The sequence below is a fragment of the Carcharodon carcharias genome, chromosome 5 (assembly GCF_017639515.1).
Source record: "Carcharodon carcharias isolate sCarCar2 chromosome 5, sCarCar2.pri, whole genome shotgun sequence".
Taxonomy (NCBI): domain Eukaryota; kingdom Metazoa; phylum Chordata; class Chondrichthyes; order Lamniformes; family Lamnidae; genus Carcharodon; species Carcharodon carcharias.
In genome coordinates this window covers 200,730,980-200,751,829 of record NC_054471.1, presented here as the reverse complement: position 1 = coordinate 200,751,829, position 20,850 = coordinate 200,730,980, and the positions used below count along the sequence as shown (strand labels likewise).

The window sequence follows — 20,850 nt, the reverse complement described above, 5'->3', positions numbered from 1 at the left end:
GGGGCACCTTTTGAATGTGTTTCCCATGGTGGAGTGGGACTTTTGGTGAAATGCGGATTTTCCAGGTGGTAAGATTGACTCAAATTACAATGTTGGGGGTTTAGGGGTGGGGAGGTGATGGTGGGTTTGTGAATTGTAGATGAGTCATCCAACCTCCACCGCCATTCTCCTGCTAGCTGTGGGGGCTGGACTAGGGCTGATCTCGGGTGATTCTGGGACTTAGTGAAGCCACGTGGAACTGGGTTAGTTCTGTTCTAGGTCATCAAAAAACCCCAGAAAAGCTTGAGAAAGGGTAAACAATCAGAGTTTCTTGTCATATTACAAATTTTTTACAATCTTTAGCCCTAGTAGTGCCCTGCAGATCCAAAGTGGGCATAATCTTCTCCATACTGCAGTTACAAGGAAAGTATAGGGAACAGCATATAACTCTTTACCTTCCTTTCATAGCTCTCACTAAAGCGTTCAATACTGTCAACAGGGCAAAACTCTACAAGGTTTTGGGGGAAATTAGCTTCCCACCAAAGCTCTTCAGTCTCATTACTTGTACTTCTGTGTATAGAAATGATTAACTGGGAGCTGCAGACTTCCCCGAAGGACTCACAGTTATTGAGCAGCTCAGGGTGGGCAGCTCCTGAGACATGCACACCTTCCCAGACAGAACATTTATTACACATAACAGGCATTCTGATTAAAGTCAAAAACAGAAATAGCTGCTAAAACTCAGCAGGTTTGACAGCATCTGCGGAGAGGAACACAGTTAACGTTTCAAGTCCGTATGACTCTTCACCAGAACTAAGGAAAAATAGAAATGAGGTGAAATATAAGCTGGTTGAGGGAGGTGGGGCAGGTAGAGCTGGATAGAGGGCCAGTGATAGGTGGAGGCAAAGAAGATATTGCCAAAGATGTCGTAGATAAAAGGACAAAGGGGTGTTGACGGTGGTGATATTATCTAAGGAATGTGCTAATGGTAACATTAAGGGTGGAAAGCAGGACAAGCAAGTGGCAGATGGCCCTAGTGGGGGAGGGGGGAAGGGATTGAAATGGGCTAAAAGGTGGAGGTAAAATGATAGATCGAAATAAATTTAAAACTAGCTGGGAAAAGAAAAACGTATTTTTAAAAATTATAAGTGATTGGAAAAAGGGGGATCGAAAAGGGGGTGGGGATAGAGGAGAGAGTTCATGATCTGAAGTTGTTGAACTCAATGTTAAGTCCAGAAGGCTGTAAAGTGCCCAATCAGAAGATGAGGTGCTGTTCCTCCGGTGTGCGTTGAGCTTCACTGGAACAATGCAGCAGGCCAAGGACACTGGGCATTATTCAAGTTTGATTCCAGATGAAGGGAACTTCATCAAGGACACCATCACAGCTGAGCCTCGCCCTACTTGGCCTCCGCACAAATATTTTCCATCTGGAGTCATAATGAAAAGTACAGGTAAGGAAGGTCAGTCAGCTGATCCTCCCACTGAGGACTAAAGGGAAATCTTGGAGGGAGCCTGGCTGTTCAGCAGGACAGAGAAGATCCCATGGCTTTATAGGAAGTAGCACAGGTCTTTAGAAGCAGAATTGCACATAGAAAAAGCAGTAACAAGGGCCAACATATTTTATATATGGGGCGTTGAATACAGAAAGGGCGAGTTAATGACAAGTTGGACAAACATTGGTTAGAACAAGTTACAAGGAATAGTTTGGGGCACCTTGTTACAGAATGCACATGAAAGCCATGGAAATTAAGTTACACAGATTTACTAGGGTGATAACAGCAAGAAATAATAATTATGATAAAAGACTTATCATAAACAAAAACTAAGTCTATTCATGAGATCAGAGAAGGTTAATAAGGAATTTATTAGAAGTGTTTCAAGATTTGAAAAGGTGTGAGAATGTAACTAATGAAAGATTATTTCCATCGGACTGTGTATTGAAATAATATAGCATACATTTTGGATCAATATTAAAACAACAAAAGAAGAGACAAGATGATTTTTTTTCGTGCAGAGTTATTGGAATATGGAACACAAATGACTATCGAAGCTGAATCAAACACATTGGAGCTATCACAGGCACAATGGGTTTAATTGCCTCCTTCTGTATTGAAATTCCTATAACGTCAGCAATTGAAGTAAAGTATTAATGGAGCTAATATCACTTTTTCCCTGCCATTGAAATGATATCTAACAGACTGAAGTGTCAGACAGCCCATAGTACTAACCTGCGCTTTGTAAAGTAGACATTAATATGACAGTAATATAAGCCATGTTTTAATGAGGATTTTCATTTAATTCATATGATGCTTATACTGAAATCCAATCCTGGACTCAGTAATGGAATCTGCATGGATAGATTGAAGGAACTACCCTGTTTATTGTCACACAATTGGATGTTAGCTGACTTTGCTATTAAATACGCAGGAAAGGGTTTAAAAATCAGTCATCAAGATTTCTGTTTGCAGAACCAATTTTGTTAAAAATTTCAGACCCAGTCTAGAAACAGAAAAAACCCATAATTCTATTATCATAAAGATTTCCTATATGCATGTTAAGTCCAGAAGGCTAATCAGAAGATGAGGTGCTGTTCCTCCAGTTTGCGTTGAGCTTCACTGGAACAATGCAGCAGGCCAAGGACGGACACGTGGGCATGAGAGCAGGATGGTGTGCTGAAATGGCAAGCGACAGGGAGGTCTGGGTCATGCTTGTGGACAGGCTGAAGGTGTTCCGCAAAGCGGTCACCCAGTCTGCTGCATTCGCTGCTCCCAATGCGGTTTCCTCTACATTGGAGAGACCAAACGCAGACTGGGTGACCGCTTTGCGGAACACCTTCGGTCTGTCCGCAAGCATGATAACACCACAACCTGCATCTTGCCCTCCAAGCCACATACCACCCTGACTTAGAACTATATCACCGTTCCTTCACTGTCGCTGGGTCAAAATCCTGGAACTTCCTTTCTAACAGCACTGTGGGTGTTCCTATATCACATGGACTGCAGCGGTTCAAGAAGGCAGCTCACCACCACCTTCTCAAATGTTGGTCTAGCCAGCACGCCCACATCCTGTGAAAGAATGAAAAGACACCTCCCCCTTGGTGGATGCAGAGACCAACTCAAAAATTCAAAACTCAGAAAAGCTGCAGTGGGTGGAAGATACACTGCACCAAACACATATCAGGTTTCCACTATGGTGAAACTCCAGGCCACAGTACAACGTTGGACTCTGAATAGATCTTCCAACCTAAGGAAAACTGAAGTGTTAAAGAAAAACTTGCAACCAAATTAGCTGGGGATTTCGAGACTGCAAGGTCCTAAGAAACCTTGGGTTATCACGTCTATCTAGATTATTCTGCTTACCACGTACTGCACCAGGAACCTCAGCAATGAAGTGCATGCACGTTAAGTCTGAACACTTGCATGTGCAAATTATGATGCCACATAGCTGAAATTTGTCACACGATGTCACTCTCACCATTTACACCTCTGCAGCATGCTGAGCAGTGCAAAGGATTTCAAAAAGGGCTGTTTAAATTTCGACAGCAGGTTTCTTTCTAGCCACCAATGGCAGAGTGATTCATTCCCATTTGGAATTCAGCCTATTTGAAAACAGGTGCTTTTTTTTAAAAAGCACAACCTTATGCTGCAGCAAAGCAGCGCATCTTCCCCTAGTGAGATGGGTGCCCTAGTTACACCCTAAATGGTACAGGCTGCCCATCTGAAATTCATACAGCCACCTGGAAAATGCCTTGGGGGTCAGGGGGCATCTGTGAGTCAGGTTGATGCCCTTAAAAGCCTTGCATGCCAGTCAGTTTTGTTAGATATTTTATTCAATGGGGAAGGATTGGTTGTTTTACTACCCAGTGACTGTATTTTCACACAGGAGGTGACACTTAACAATCTGTAATCGCACTCAGTGCTCACTTCAGAAGTAATTTGATAAGATGTTTAAGACACTGTAAAAACCTATCCAACACCATGTTTCGCAGCCTCTGTTTTTTTCCAGGTATTCTTTCACACATGTGAAGAAGTGTCATAACTGACTTGTCACTTGGATCTCACAGTCTCATATAAGCACAGATGCAACTCACCGCCTTCAGTGAGATATCTACACAAGAAATATTATAAGTATTGACACCAGGTCAGCACTAATAGGCCTCTCTCCTTTTCACACTGTGCAGCTTTTGTTCATATCAAATGCTGCTCTCATGCTGCCAATGATATTATTATTACTTCCTTTGCCTGACATGAACAGGGCAATTCCAGCCCAATTGGGGTCGGTAGATTTTCTGTCCTGTTAAGAATGGTGATGCAGTTGGCACCATTTTAAAAAAGGACCAACCAATGGGCATCCAAAACCGCCACCTGGGACGGTAAATAAAACCCTGATTGCCATTTTCAGTAGGAGCTGAGGAAGTTAAACTAAGGGCAGGATTTTCCCATTGGCGAGCGGGGTGGGGGGGGGGGGGGGCCTGCTCGCTGACGCGTGGTGTTCCGCCCATTGACAGTCATTTAGCTAATTATAGGACCTGCCCGTCCAACCTTAATGTTGGCAGGTCGGCCGGGAACCCTGGCGGGAACTAGAAAAAACAACAAACATCATCCACTGGCGGGATGAGGTTTCATGTAGGGTTTAAAAAATGTTATTAAAGTTTTTGTAAAAATTATGGACATGTCCCAACTTATGTGACAGTGACAGTGTCAAATGAGGGGACATGTCAGGAATTTATTTTTTTCTATTTTTAATATTTGTCACAGAACAGCCAATCTCTCTGAGGCTGCACTTAGCCTCAGGGAGATGAGTGCACTCTTTTGAGCGCTTGCGCGAAAGAGTGCACTCTCGATTTAGGGACTCCCCCCACCCGCACAGGGAGTGCATAGCGCTTCCATGCAGATGTCGCATTGGGCGGGCCTTAATTGGCCCACCCACGTAAAATGACGCTATGCCCCCAATCAGGAGCGCTGATCAGAGACACACCTGTGCGCGCCCGCCATTCAACTTTGCCCCCGACATGGGGAAAATCCTGCCCTAAATCTTAATAAATTACAGGTCAGACCTTTCTTCAATTTGGACACCACACTCTAGGAAAGATGTCAAGAAGGCAAAGAGGAGATTTGCCAGAATGGTTTCAGGGATGAGGGGCTTCTGTTAACTGGAGAGAATGGAGAAGCTGGATTGCTCTCCTTAGAGCAAGGAAGGTTAAGGGAGATTTATTAGAGGTAACTTTTTTGATAGAATAGTTAGAAAGAAACTGTTTCCACGGGCAGGAGGGTTGGTATCCAGAGGATACAGATTCAAAATAACTGAGGGGAAGATGAGGAGAAATGAGTCAAGAATACGCTAACTGTGTGGCTGATAGAAGTAGATTCAATAATAGCTTCCAAAAGTTATTTGGATCTCTACTTAAAACATAAAAACATGGGAATGGATGTAACTAATTGGATAGTTCTTTCAGAGAGCTGGTAGAGACATGATGGGCTGATAGGCCTTCTTCTGTTGCTGTATAACTCAATGATTCCATGAACTGGTCAGATCCAGTGCAGTTTAAGTGGCAATCAGTTCCATGGGCAATGGAAGAGAAGAGGCCCAGCAAAGCCAAGTATTGAATTACCTTTTTGGTCCTTGGAGGAGCTGGAGTGCCCCTCAGGCGGCCCTCAAAAATTATCTGGGCCATTGTTTCCCTGGGACTCCACTCTCCACAGTCTGGAGTGCACCCCTTCGGCCGCCCCAGTGCCCAACCCCATTTCCATTACTTTCCTGCCTGGCTTCAGTTCCAGCCTTTTTAATTCATAGCAAACCTGACAAACTGCAGAGAGAAGCCTGTTCGGTAACTCGGCAGCTCTCTTGCCCGAATGTAAATGACGTCCCGGCCTCAAAATCACAGGCTGCCTCTTCTCTGCTGGAATGGGCTACTGACCACCAGGCTCCCCAAGTCAAACTCGCAAACACGGAGTCAGAAAACCTACATTTTAAATTTAATTTGTAAGCTTTTGGGGCAGGCCCTACCTCAAAACAGAAACATGGCTGAAAATGAAACTGAAAGGGAAGCAGAAATGGTCAATCTAGAAATGAAACTGAACTTCCCAGTCTTTCAGGAAATCAGGGACTAGCTGAAAGTGGGAAATCAAAACGGAAGCCTGTTGAAAGATATAAAATGACACAAATCAGTCCAAGCAGCAATAGCAGCTATTGAGTACAATGGAGCAGACGTGCTGAAGAATACTCAAGAGGAGGAGGCTGGATCCAGAAGCTGAGAATAAGTTGCTGCCATTACTGGAAAATAACATTGTTAGATCTACGCCATCCAAACTGAGTTGAGCAGGTTCTGCAGACATGTGCCATTTGTGATGAAGACCTTGTCTGTGGATCTCGGGTTGGTTGTGTGCTGCCAATGCCTAGAATCAGACTAGCTTCTAGAAGGAGAGCAACTAAAACTTCTCACAAGGAAGATAGAGTTTGAAGTTCCTTGTGACTCACTGTAATCACTAAATTCATGTTTAACACATGTTAATTCTGGATGTTAGCATATAGGACAGATAGTATTTTGTGCTTGCCTTGTTGACTCTTGTATAGTAAAATCTCCTCTGCTTTAAATTCTGGAATATTATGGCTTCATTCTTTTAGTAAATAATCAGAGTTTCAAGTTTCATCTATCTTTTTTTGTTAAAAGTTACTGTTGTCGACTGAGATTGTAACAAAGTTGAGGGCTGTGTGCGGGATTTCAAATCCCCAGACAGATACAGGTGTTCGGACATGCCAAGGTTAAGGCTAATAAGACTTCACAGTGAATTTTAGTATGCTTATTGAAAAGCAGAATGGCTTCGTCATTGCTATGGCTTTCCTGGAGAGGGAAGATTTATCCCTGACTATTTTCCAACAATTAACCAGGGTTAGGTTAATAGCATTTGGAAAAAAGTTGAAGTTAGAGTTAAAAGCAGAGGTTAAAAAAGCAGACATAATTGCGGTAATAGCACAGCATCTGTGATTGGAAGAAGAAAATCCTGACCCAGGTAGAACACAGCTTGAGTTGGCTAAAGCAGCTTGAAATGGAAAAAAAATGAAAATCTTGAACTTGATAAAGAGAAACAAAGAGAAACGCAAAGGCTTGAACGCTAGAGGGGGAAGTTAGCAAAAGAGGAAGGAGATAAGAAAAGAAATAAATCAGACAGTATGAATTGGCTAAAGAAAAGCTTAGTCCCACTCCAAAGTTTGATTTAACAAAGAATCTTCGCCTGGTGCCTAAATTCAGTAAGGACAGAGTTGAGAGATATTTAATCTCATTTGAAAAAGTGGTTATAAAGCTAGGGTGGCCAAAGGACACACGGACTCTTATTTTTCTGGGCCTTTTGGTGGGGAAAGCAATGGACGTTTATTCTGGTCTTTCGGAAGACAATTTTCCAATTATGAGACAGTTAAAACTGCAATACTTAATGCTTATGAGTTTGTCCCTGAAGCAGATCAATTAAAATTTCAGACTTTGAAGAAGAGACAAAATTGAACATTTATAGAATTTGCCAGGGAGAAAGAAATGTTGCTGACAGATGGTTTTGATCAATGAAGTGACTCTTGAGAATATGAGGAAGGTAATAATAATGGAAGAATTTTGAAACAATATCCCAATAGCCATCAGGAAGCCCCTAGAAGACCACAAGTTTTCTAAAATAAGGGAAGCGGCAGTTCTGGTAGATGGGTATGATATATCATATAGGCAGCTAGGGGGCAGTAGATCTCCATTTCTAAACCCATAGGGAAACAGGAGGAATCAAAGAGATTCTGGCTTTAGGGAGAAGGCAAAAGCTGTTCTAGTCAATAAAAACAATAGCAAAGGTGATAAAAGTGATGTAAAGAATCCAATATGCTTTCATTGCCATAAGTTGGGGCAGGTATAAGCAAATTATTGGAAGTTGAAATTTAAATCAGTGGCAGTAAGAAGGACACCTAAGGAGTCTTCAGAAAAGACTGTACTAGTAAAGGAAACAGATGATAAAACGGTAGTCACAGTACAATTGCAAAGTGCTCCCTCAGAACCTATTAGAGTGGTGGACATGGCTCAGGATAGTCAAGGGATTTCTTCCCTAGGTACTGATGAAGTGAGTCAGGTTACTGGAGGTTATAGAGGTTTTGTCTCTAAGGGAGAAGTATTCCCTTATTCTTCCAATAAAACAAGTGAACAAATTAATATTTTGAGAGATCTTGGGGCAGTTCAGTCATTGATGATGGCTGATGATACAGTCTGTCTTCCAGGTGGTTTGATGAAAGAGAAAGTATTACTAAGAGATATTCTTGGGATTTATGAACCTGTTACCTTTAATAAAGTTCATTTACAAAGTGGCTTAGTAAATGGAGCTGTTACTGTGAAAATTGTTCCTAGTTTACCTATTGAAAGGTAATTCTACTTTTGCACTTCTAATTTTATACTAAATACTTATTTGGCAGGTTTGAAAGTTTCAAGAGAGCTGACTGAGGTGAGTCAAACTGAGATTTTGAAGGAGGAACATCCTGGATTATTCCCAGATTGCATGGTTAGCAAGAGCCCAAGATCGTAAGGCTAGACAGGATGAAGTAGAAACAATTGAGAGGGAGGAGAATTCAGGTGTCCGACTGGATAGAACTTTTTTCAGGAATTTGAATGAGGATAAAGATCCTGAAAATAGCACGGCTGCATTATTTAACCGAGCTTCATTGATCAAAGCCCAACAGGCAGACCCTGGTTCGTGGGGATTATCTCAGACAGCATATTCTGAGGAAGAATCAGAAAAGGTCCCCGTATGTTATTATCTCAAAAATTACATATTGATGAGGAAATGGAGACCTCCTCAGAGACCAGCAGATGAGGAGTGGACAGTACTCCATCAAATTATTGTCCCTCCTAGTTACCACAGGAAAATTTTAAGAATTGCCCGTGAAATTCCATTGGCAGATCATTTAGGAAAAAGAAAGACTCAGGCTAAAACAATGAAACACTTCTCTTAATCAGGATTGCATGGGGATGTGGTTGAATCCTGCAAGACATGTCACACCTGCCAACTGGTTAGGAAGCCCCAGCCATTGATTAAACCAGCTCCATTGATCGCAATACCTGCTTTCAATGAACCATTTAGTAGGGTTCTAATGGATTGTGTAGGACCCCTACTCAAAACCAAAAGGGGGTATCAATATCTTTTAATCATTATGGATTTGTCTACCCAATTCCCAGAGGCAATGCCCTTATGTTGTAATCAATGGATTTATCAGTTTTTCACCAGCTATGGGTTATCCAGAGAAGTTCAGTCTGATCAGGGATCAAATCTTATGTCACAAGTATTCCAGAAGGCAATGTGTAGATTAAGAGTAAAGCAGATAATTCCCTGCATACCATCAACAGGGGGCATTAGAAAGATGCCGTTAGACCTTAAAAGCAATGATCAGAGCTTCGGCCTTGAATGTCCCCAGGACAGGGAGAAGGGAATTTCAGTTTTATTTTTTGAGATTAGAGATGCACCTAATGAGTCAAATGGTTTCAGTCCCTTTGCATTCATCTATGGACAGGAAGTAAGGGAACCATTTAAATTCATTAAAGAGAAAATTATCACCCAGGAAGAAGAAATTACTCTCTTAGGTTATATGTCCAAGTTTTGAGAAAGTCTGAGAAAAGCATGCACAGCAATTCGGGAACATCTTAAGGTTCCCCAACAAATAATGAAAATCCGAGTGGATAAGACAGCTGAAACTTGAACCTTTAAACCTGGGGATAAAGTACTAGTTTGCCAGTGTACCACTGAAAGATAGGTTAAGCCTTATTATGTTAAGAAGAGACTGAATGAGGTAAACTATGAAATTAGTACCCCAGACAGGAGGAATAATCAACGAGTGTGTCATATAAACATGCTAAAACAATATTATGACAGACAGCTAGTCAACCAGGGAGCATGCTCTTAGTAATAAAGAAGGAAAATGGAGATATGAATACATTTGATGGTTCAAGCAACGAATCAGAGATTGAAAGTTCTCAGATCAAACCCCCAGCAATGAAATTAGTCAATGCAGATGTGTTAAAAAATTTGGATTTAATATGCTATTACACCATCTTCCAGTTAAGTGTCAGGGTGACACAGCCAAGCTACTTAAAAAATGAGTCATTGTGTATTGATAGACCAGGGCAAACATCTTTAGCTATGCATGACGTTGATGTGGGAAATGCTATACTGTTTAAGCAAAATCCTTACCGACTCAATCTTAGAAAATTGGCTCAAGTAAAAGAGGAAATTAAATTTATGCTGGACATTGATATCATTGAACTAAATCAAAGTAGCTGGAATTCTCAATCATACTGGTACCAAAACCTGATGGATCACTTAGGTTCCGCATTGATTAGAGGAAAGTTAATGCTGAAACAAAAACTGACTCTTATCCAATTCCCCAACTTGAGGATTGCATTGATAGAGATGGAAATTCAGACGTTGTTAGCAAGATCGATTTGTTTAAAGGTTACTGACAAGTTCCACGACAGATCAAGCCAAAGAAATCTCTGCTTCCAAAACCCTAGAGAGGGTGCCAATGAACGGTTATGCCATTTGGGAGGAAGAATGCACCACCTACCTTTCAAAGGTTGACAAAGTCATTACTGGATTCTACAACTGTGTTGTATAAATCAAAGATCTGTTGATCTACATCTGCATAACACTTGGGAAGAACATGTGGAACATATAAGTGCACTATTTGATAGACTACAAAAAGCTGATATGGTGATAAATTTGGCAAAAAGTGATTTTGCCAAGAGCAAGATGGGACAAGTCATAGGGCAAGGTTGAATGTTGCCCAGAGAAGCTAAAGTTAGAGCAATTTTGGACTTCCGGGTCCCTAAAACAAAACTGGAAATACTATGGTCACTTGGAATGTGTGGATTCTGCAATGGGTCAGGGGGGCAGTGGGTGGGCAGGTTTGGAAATGAGTGGTCACAAATTTCAGTGATGTTGCTCCATAAGTGACCTTGTTCAAAACAAATATAAAATTTAAGTGGACAAAGTCTTGTCACACTGCCTTTGAGAGGTTAAAAGCCAGAATAATAAACCAATCTGTTTTGGTTATTCCGAATTTCAATGAACCATTCAAAATAGCGATTGATGCCAGTGTAGGGGTGGTGTTGCTGCAAGGGCTGATACTGGTATAGAGCGTCCAGTCAGCTACTTCTCAAGAAAACATAATACATGTCAACAAAATACTCCTCAATTGAGAAGGAAATATTAAGTCTTGTCTTGGCTCTGCAATAATTTGAGGTATACATTTCAAATAATCAAGGAGAGATATGAATGTACATTGATCATAATCCACTGGTGTTTTTGGAAAAGTTCTGCATGAAGAATCTTTGACTGCTTTGCAGGAGTTTGATGCTGCAGCCCTTCAGCCTAAAACCTGAGCATGCTGCCAGGAAAAGCAATGACATTACTGATGCTCTGACCCGAGTTTAAAGAAAGGGTGTAGGCGAGCTCTGAGCTCTGACAATTCTATGATGTTTAGATCCTGCTAATCCTACTTATTACATTTACTTGCTTTTGCTTTGGTTGAACCCTCATAACTTTGTAAATACGATATATGTAATTGTGAAATATAGAAAGGTTACATATACAATGTGTCACAAGATAGTTGTTAAAATGTTAATGATGACATGGACTTGTTGCATTTCAAAGCTATCAAAAAGAAATCTTCACTGCAGTAAAGCTTTCCTTTACCAAGGGGGTGAAAGTGTATGGAATCAAATTTTTTAAATTTAATTTGTATGTTTCTGAGGCAGACCCTATCTCAAAATGAAAGCTGAACTGAAAATGAAACTGAAATGGAAGCAGAAAAGGTAAATCCAGAAATAAAACGGAACTTCATAGACTCTAAGGAAATCAGGAGAAAGATGAAGTTAGGAAATAGAAACTGAAACCTTGTTGAAAAGTGTAAAAGACACAGATCAGTCCAAGCAGCAGTAGTGGTTGTTGAGTCCACTGGAGCAGAACAGAAGAAGAAGAGGCTAATCCAGAGGCCGAGAATAAGAAAAGAGAATAAGTTGCTGCAGCCTTTCTATTACTGGAAGATAACATTGGTGGGTCTATGCCACCCAGACTAAGTTGAGCAGGTTCTGCAGAGGGGTACAAATTTTGGTGAAGACCATGCCCATGGACCACGGTTTGGTTGTGTGCTGCTGGCAGCTGGGGATCAGACTAGCTCCTAGGAGGAAAGGATCTGAAATCCCTCCTGAGAAGACAGAGTTTGAAGGAGTTTGTGACTCACTGTGATCACTGAAATCTGAATGGACTGCTGAACCAATTCATAAAATCTGTCATAGTTATATCTGCCATTTAATTTGCTATTTATAGTTTCTTTTCAATCACAATTTCTCTGTAAATTCATGTTTAACTCATGTTAATTCTGGATGTTAGAGTATAGGAGAGAAAGTATTTAATGTTTGCCTTCTTGACTCTTGCACAGTGAAAATCCTTCTGTTTTAAACCATGGAATATTGTGGCTTCATTTTCTTGGTAAATAACCAGAATTTCAATTTTTGTCTACTTTGAAAAAAAGTTACTGTTGTCTACTGAGATCATAACAATTGAGGTAGACTACAGTGACACGAGTATCAGCCTGAACCCCAGCACCAATTCTGATAAAAGGTCATGATCTGAAACGTTAACCCTGTTTCTCTCTCTAAAGAAGCAGCCAAACCTGCTGAGTGTTTCTAGCTTTTTCTGTTTATATTTCAGATTTTCATATTCCCGCCTCCACAGTATTTTGTTCCAGGCTTTACTAAGTTGGAACGTTTAATGTTATCTGTTCATCAAAGCCAGCAAAGCAGCAATAGCAGTTTGGATTCCACAATTAATTTTATATAAATACAAAATTGGTGCAACAATAAACTGACAAGGTTAAAAATAGAGTAGTTTTGCAAGTTCGAACAAATTCAAGCAGGTGACAAAAGGTGACTTAAGTTTATATGAATTACAAGTTCAGAATAATTCTGACTACGCAGGTGTTTGATTCAAAATGAAAGTTTGTTTTCACACGCTGAAGGGAAATAGTTACAGCAACATGAGGAACCTCATGTGGACCTACTTAGGATATCGAAGAGGTCAGGCTTTTCTATTTTCACAATGATTTTATTTCCAATAGTTATGATTTTATAGTTTTAATAACATGAAGCAATCACATTTTATAAAGACTTATTTTATTAAAACAAATATCTAACCCATGAGTATGCATTGTCCTTGGGAAGAAATGGGCATTCTAAAGACTATAGAGATTTTGCAAATGACACCATGTCCCACATTTCAGGGAACTCTTTATTTATCAAAAATGCCAGGATTAAAAAGCACAATAAGATTCCCGACCAATCGAATATCAAGGCCATGAAATACATCTGAGCTGCTTTCATTGAGCGGGGATTGAGGTTATCTGACAGTGTGCTTTGGAAACCAGAATTATCTTGGTTCCAGCTGGGTCAAAACAAACATTGATAAATATAAACATCTTGAACCCTTGATTAAAGACAAGACCAAAGGGAGGAACATTAAATTGTTTGGTTTCACCATTGGTGCCAGGAACAAGTGGCTTAAAGTTAACAATTCCCTTATGAGATCCTTTAATATTGAGCACTTACCTCACCAAACCTCTAACTGTGATGTTGCTTACTTTGGAAATTTTAGAAACATTTATGGACATTTTTTAACATGTTTGTTACTTTAGTTTAACATTTTGTTAATAAACATAATTTTGACCGGTGTATTTTATCTGTTTTAATCTCTCGTATCAGCACAATCAAATAGTGAAGGAATTGACCTATAATTTCCAACATCGAATGCTCACACTTGGTGGTAAATCTTTCCATTTTCACTCACCTTCCCAATTTTTACCCATTCCTTTTTTGATAGACTTTTTAACCAGCTATGACTGTGTGGACAAGTCATGGGAAAACAGGAAAAATACTCTCACCTGAGTGTTTATTATTACAGTGATACTGTTTCATAGACTGTGCTTACTACAGGAAAATGTAATTACAATGAGGAGCTTCAACTATATCAATATGGTCTGATACGGTGCTTTACTCGAATGAAAATACTCCAACATTCTTCACTAAAATGAAAATTGGATGTCAGAATGATGAAAGATGAGTTTAAGGAGATTAATGAAAGGTATGGTCCATAAAGATTTTAAGATGGAGGGGTTTCGGCAGTACTTTGTACTTCATGAGGTCCATATAAATAAAGGTGCTGCTGCCAGAGGCGGAGCAGGTGTTTGTCTGTGTGCGTTGAAGTGGAGTTGGGGTGGTGGGGATGAGTGTGGGAGGTGTTGCAAATGAGGCCAGAATCAGAAAAGCGGAAGGGCCATGCTGGCTGGAGGAAGGAAGAGGCAAGGTTTGGCCAAATTAGTCAGATTTTAACTTCCCTGCAACAACCTTCCGCTCACTGTCCCACCCCTCCTGTCCCTGTCCCACCCTACTACCTCCCCCACCACCACCTGGGGAGGGGGTCACCCAGTTGAAATAGAGCATGGAACTTACCCCCACTCTTTTACCACCCTAATAGAGCAACTAAAATTTTAAATTTTGGGCAGCAAATACCCCCACTCCAAGCTGGTGTGATCCCCTTTAAGTATGTAGATCAGGCTCTGATGGATATCTGGATAGGGGAATGAAAACCTTAACTTCACTGAAAAATACGGTTAGATGCTGTGATTAAGGGGTTGAATTGATGAGCTCAGAAGGACACAATGGCCTCCCTCAGCTGTGTTTACTTTGTGATCTTATGATGGACAACAGGCTCTGTGGTTGAATTGTGTGATTTAAACTGAAGTGCTAATGAACTTCATGATTTATATTGCAGTGCCAGTAGATTTTATTTCACTCCATGTTACAAGGAAATAGCTTATCCTGGGAGAGAATGAGTTAGAGTAGAAGATGGATTGAAGAGATTTGACTGGAACACATAGAAGACTCAGGGAAGGTAAAAAGCATGGCCAACAGCAGATTTTGATATTAGAAGAAACAATAGAGGAAATATTTTAAGAAGTGTTCTCAATACAATAGAAAGATAAGAAAGGTTGCAACAAAAGGAGATGAGACAACAGTTGTCCAGCAGACAATAAATCTTTTCTTTGTAGTATTAGTACTGAGGGAAGTGTTGTTTCTCAAATGTGATGCTAAACCGAGATGGATGTAAAAGATCCTACGGCACATTACGAAGAGAGGAATTATTCCTGGTGCTCTGACCAACATTAATCCATCAATCAACAGAACAAGAACTGATATCTGGTCATTTTCACATGACTGTTTGTGGGAGCTGGCTGTGTGCAAACTGGCTGCCGCATTTCCTACTTTACAGCAGTGGATACATTTCAAAAGTAATTAATTGGCTGTAAAGTGCTTTGGGAAATCCTGAGTTCAGAAACGGTGCTATATAAATCCAAATGTTTTTAATTTCTTCATGCCAGCAATTCTATCAGCAAGGAAAAAACACACACAACAACAGTCAGTTCATATAGTCAAAGAGTGTGACAGCAGATTGTGCCTCAAAGGCTGGTCTTTCTTTCAGAATCAATATGGCACTCTAATCTATGCAAAAGAAATGGCATTGTGGATGGTAATTACAGAAGAACTATAGCTGCTTGCTTGCACACAACTAAATAGCAAGTACAGAAAGAAATTATAGGCCTGTCACATCATTTATACAAGGTTTATTACATAATTAGAACATTTACTGCCTGCATGGAATCCCACAAAGGCTGGAAAAATTATCTTAATTAAGTGTTTGTTTCTTCAACAACCTGTTTTTCAGTTTGGCTGGTAGGAGGAAAAAGCAGGAAGTGTTACATTAAACTGAAAGTCCTTGGGCTGTTTAATTATAAATGAGAACGACAGGGAACTGCTGGTAGGTATCTTGCCCAGGTCTCTTCGTGGGCCAGGGATAAGAGGGATGCTCCCCCGGCATGAAAATTGGTGGGGTGGTAAACAGTGAGGAGGATAGCCTTAGATTACAGGAGGATATAGATGGGCTGGTCAGATGGGCTGGTCAGATGGGCTGATCAGTGGCAAATGGAATTTAATCCGGATAAGTGTGAGGTGATGCACTTGGGCAGGACAAACAAGGGACGGGAATGCACGATGAATGGTGGGACCCTGGGAAGTACCGAGGATCAGAGGGACCTTGGTGTACATGTTCACCGGTCCCTTAAGGTAGCGGGACAGGTAGGTAAGGTGGTTAGGAAGGCATATGGGATACTTGCCTTTATTAGCCGAGGCATAGAAATAAGAGCAGGGAGGTTATGCTGGAACTGTATAAAATGCTGGTTAGGCCACAGCTAGAGTATTGTGTGCAGTTCTGGAATCCGCATTATAGGAAGGATGTGATTGCACTAGAGAGAGAGCAGAGGAGGTTTCCCAGGATGTTGCCTGGGCTGGAGAGTTTTAGTTATGAGGAGAGATTGGATAGACTGGGGTTATTTTCCCTGGAGCAGAGGAGATTGAGGGGGGACATGATTGAGGTGTATAAAATTATGAGAGGCATAGATAGGATACACAGGCAGGAACATTTCCCATTGGTGGAGGGATCAATAACCAGGGGGCAGAGATTTAAGGTAAGGGGCAAGAGGTTTAGAGGGGATATGAGGAAGAATTTTTTCACCCAGAGGGTGGTGGGAATCTGGAACTCACTGCCCGAAAGGGTGTGGAGGCAGAAACCCTCATAACATTTAAGAAGTATTTGGATGTGCACTTGGGATGCCATCGCTTACAAGGGTATGGGCCTAGTGCTGGAAAATGGGATTAGAATAGTTAGGTACTTGTTTGACCAGCGCAGACTCGATGGGCCGAAGGGTCTTTTTCTGTACTGTAGATCTCTGACTATGACCCTATGCCAAGCTATTGCACTCCAACCACTCCCCATGTCCCTCATGCCAAACCGCATTATGTACGCTTGGCTGAGAGCCCAGACATCCATTACTCTTGTTGAAGTAGATGCACCCCAGGGAAAATATTGCTTGAAGGGCAGCTCTTGCTCTCTGATCTCTCCTGTCAATTTCACAATATTTATTTACACAAGGTTAACTGGTTTCAAGGGTTTATGGTTTCTGTTACTGACACTTTAAAGGGTTTGGATAGTTGACACATTTACTGCCTTGTAGTGAAATGACTCTTTTTTAACATGGTGGAAAGTAATGAATGGATGAATGAATGACTTTTAAAGGTTTTTTTCTCCACCACCTACTGTCACTCTAGGGTTCACTGGTTCTGTAATATTCCAGTGGGTCGAAGAGCATGGACATGCCATAGACTGGCATAGGGGGCACAAGGGGCCATGGGGGCTAGATGGAGGGATGAGGGGCCACAGGCTTCGGCGGGGGAATAGCTGGTCATAGGGGGCATTAGGGGCCATGGGGGCTAGATGGAGGGATGAGGGGCCACAGGCTTCGGCGGGGGAATGGCTGGTCATAGGGGGCATTAGGGGCCATGGATGGGGCATGGGAAGTGTCGGGGGAGGGGTGAGGGGGTGTGATGGGTGAAGGTTGGAGGACCTTTGTTTTATTATTTTAACTGGCATGAAGTCTTACAGCACATAGGCAGGTCCTCACCATGTGGCAGCCACCAAACTCCTTCCCAGGTCAGCTGGCCTGACTCTAGCCCACACCTGCCCCCTGGCACTGAAGATCACGTCTTTGTGGGCACTTTCTCCTGAGGTGGGTGGACAAGCTGGGAATTTTCCTGACTCCCACTACCCACTTGAGGATGAAAATTTAGACCTTGATGCCCTCCCAACCTCACCCCCCCAAGATCTTCGTTCCCCTCTTCCCAACCTCACCCGCCCCCCGACACCTTCATTCCACCCCCACTCCCAACCTCACCCCCGGTACACCTTCCTCTCCAACTCACAGCTGGACCTTCCTCTCCACCCCCACCCCAACCTCACCCCCGGTACACCTTCCTCTCCAACTCACAGCTGGACCTTCCTCTCCACCCCCACCCCAACCCCTCACTGATCATCCATGGCAGCCCATGGCCAAGACTGTGATATTCCAAAGCAGTCCTGAGACATCAGCAGAGACCTCCCACCTTCCAAGAGCTGCTTTGCAGAGGAGCTCCATGCATGAGGATCCACCCAGCGTGCGATGCACGTGTTCCTCCAGGGTCCAGTAGCTGTAGGGCTCCAGCATCTTCTGCTCCCTGGATGTCCACGATCTGAGCAAGGCCCCTAACGGTAAGTCCCAACTTCTGCAAATCACACTTGTCACCAACGTAACAGTAGACCAGGCACGGTGGGAGGGTGGGGAGGGTGCGATTCTGGGCAGGCCTGACTTTGCATCCCGTTGCAAATCGGGTTCACGCCGGCCTCCAGTGGGATCTGCGTTCCACCACGGACACCATCGGATGATCCCGCTGTGATTTCACGCCGGCATGAAGCCGATTTCTGTCCCTCCTGCCCCCTGGACCACCATGACAGTCGCTGCCAATGAGGCCAGGCAATTCCACCCTTAGTCACATCCACAAATACAGACCAGCACTAACTCTGACCTTCTGCCTGCAGACTATTGGCACCGGTGTTTTGCATTGCTATGCGGTATTAAATCACCATGGCGACATTAGTGTTATTTAGTGCTATAGTTAGGGTTTAAATTACCTTCTTTAACAGTCGTACCAGATTGGAGCAATAGAACGATGTGTGGAGAAAGGGGCTGCATTGTAGACAATCATAGAAATTGTCACAAAATCCGTGGTTGGTTTATCAACTGGCACAAGGATTCTTAGAACCTTTTTGGGGATCACACATCAACAGCTCAATAAGACCAACACTGGCACTTCATGAAGGAATAATGAAGGGTCCGCACTTACATTATTCCTGCAAATTGTTGTAACAGGGAGAAGAACGTCCTGACATTTTTGGACAATTTTGAGGCTTTGCTTCTCAGCATTACAATATAATTTCATAGGCAGAAAAAGAACACTGTGAATTAATTTAAATTGGAAAGATGAATATTGATTAGATGGCACTACTTCTGCATCTTGCTGCCAAGTACAAATCTGAAGAAACATAATGTGAAAAGAAAAATTGCTTTGCATTAAAACATGAAAAATAGAACCCTAGCCAAAGGTATTTTGCACGAGTGGAATAATATCAATATTCATTGTAACACAACATGGCATGATTTTCAACTGATGTTCTCCGACCTGTCTTTTCATTAAGCAAACAGCTGCAGAGGCTTTGCTTTTCCAGTTTTACTGCAGGCGGTTATCTTGTTCCACTGTTATGAAATTATCTTTAAGAGCCATGGCTCACAGAATAACCATAGGTCATGTGCGATGTTTTCAAATCTACAGCGATTCAAGACCAGATACGGCCAGGAAAGAGGCAAACACATTGTTCATCCTGCCCCGTTCAGGATGGACTGTTAGGCTTTTGAGGAATTTTCGGATGCTTTGATTGTTCTTCCGAACTGTCTGGACCGCAGCCAGTGCAATTACGGCAGGTCTGGGATTTAGGTAGGAAGTAGTCAGGAGAAATAGAAACAGAGCAGCAAGAAAGTCAAAGGCAAAGGACAAGGAGAGGAGAGGGGAAAAAAACGCAACTAGGTAAGAGGCACTTCATAAAATAGAAACGATGATCAAATACAAGGATGAACAATAAAGACAGGAAAGCAAAGTGATAGAACATTAGAACCAAAAGAAAGGATAAGTGTTTATAATTGCATTTTTCCAAAGTATTCTGCATTTTCCCCTTATTTTCTTGGTTTTCTGCTATGCAAGCACTTTTGATCAATTTATTTAACCAGACATGTATCAACAAAAGAATTGCATCTAAAATACAGAAAAATAAATTCTGGTCTATGGGAAATGTGATCATAATCTGGGAACAACGTAAGTGACCTTGGGTGATTCCACATCTGCAACTTAATCTTTGTTGAAATTGTCAAGACAACCTGAAACTGGCAGTCAACTGCAGCACTGCACAAATACAGCGCCGCACACAAACAGCACTGCACACACACAGCGCTGTACACAAACAGCACTGCACACACAGAGCGCTGTACACAAACAGCACTGCACACACAGAGCGCTGTACTGTACACAAACAGCACTGCACACACAGAGCGCTGTACACAAACAGCACTGCACACACGGAGCATTGTACTGTACACAAACAGCACTGCACACACAGAACGCTGTACTGTACACAAACAGCACTGCACAGAGAGCGCTGTACACAAAGAGCACTGCACACACAGAGCGCTGTACACAAACAGCACTGCACACACAGAGCGCTGTACACAAACAGCGCTGCACACACAGAACGCTGTACTGTACACAAACAGCACTGCACACACAGAACGCTGTACACAAACAGCGCTGCACACACAGAACGTTGTACTGTACACAAACAGCACTGCACACAAACAGCACTGCACACAAACAGCACTGCACACACAGAACGCTGTACACAAACAGCACTGCACACACAGAACATTGTACACAAACAGCACTGCACACACAGAACGTTGTACACAAACAGCACTGCACACTCCAACAATGGACTCAAGATTGAGACAATTTGATCAGTTACCTTTGCTGCATCCCTCCTTTCCACTCACCCACCTGACGAAACTTCCCCTCAAGGTAGACATTTCCCTAGCCCTGAACTTGCAGCTTTCTCTAGTTTCTCTACTATCTCAGAGCTTATCTTGTCCATCAGACTTCTGTTCCCTCGACTCTATTCCCACTGAACTGACGATCACCCTCCTGGCCTCCATATTTGCTGAAACTGTTAATGATTGTCAGGCCTCAGGTGTTCTCCCACTCTCATTTACATTTTCCATCATTACACCTCCTCAAAAATACCAATCCTTCACGCCATCATCCTTGCAAACTAC

At 42.2% G+C, this 20,850-nt stretch overlaps 1 long non-coding RNA gene across 1 annotated transcript; it reads left to right on the top strand.

Moving 5' to 3' along the window:
* Nucleotides 1–6,234: 6,234 nt before the first annotated feature.
* On the top strand, nt 6,235–12,294 carry LOC121277688. The gene is made up of 3 exons (XR_005942964.1): nt 6,235–6,352; nt 8,416–8,444; nt 11,750–12,294. It is a non-coding gene; the product is annotated as an uncharacterized LOC121277688 (long non-coding RNA).
* The last annotated feature ends 8,556 nt before the right edge of the window (nt 12,295–20,850 follow it).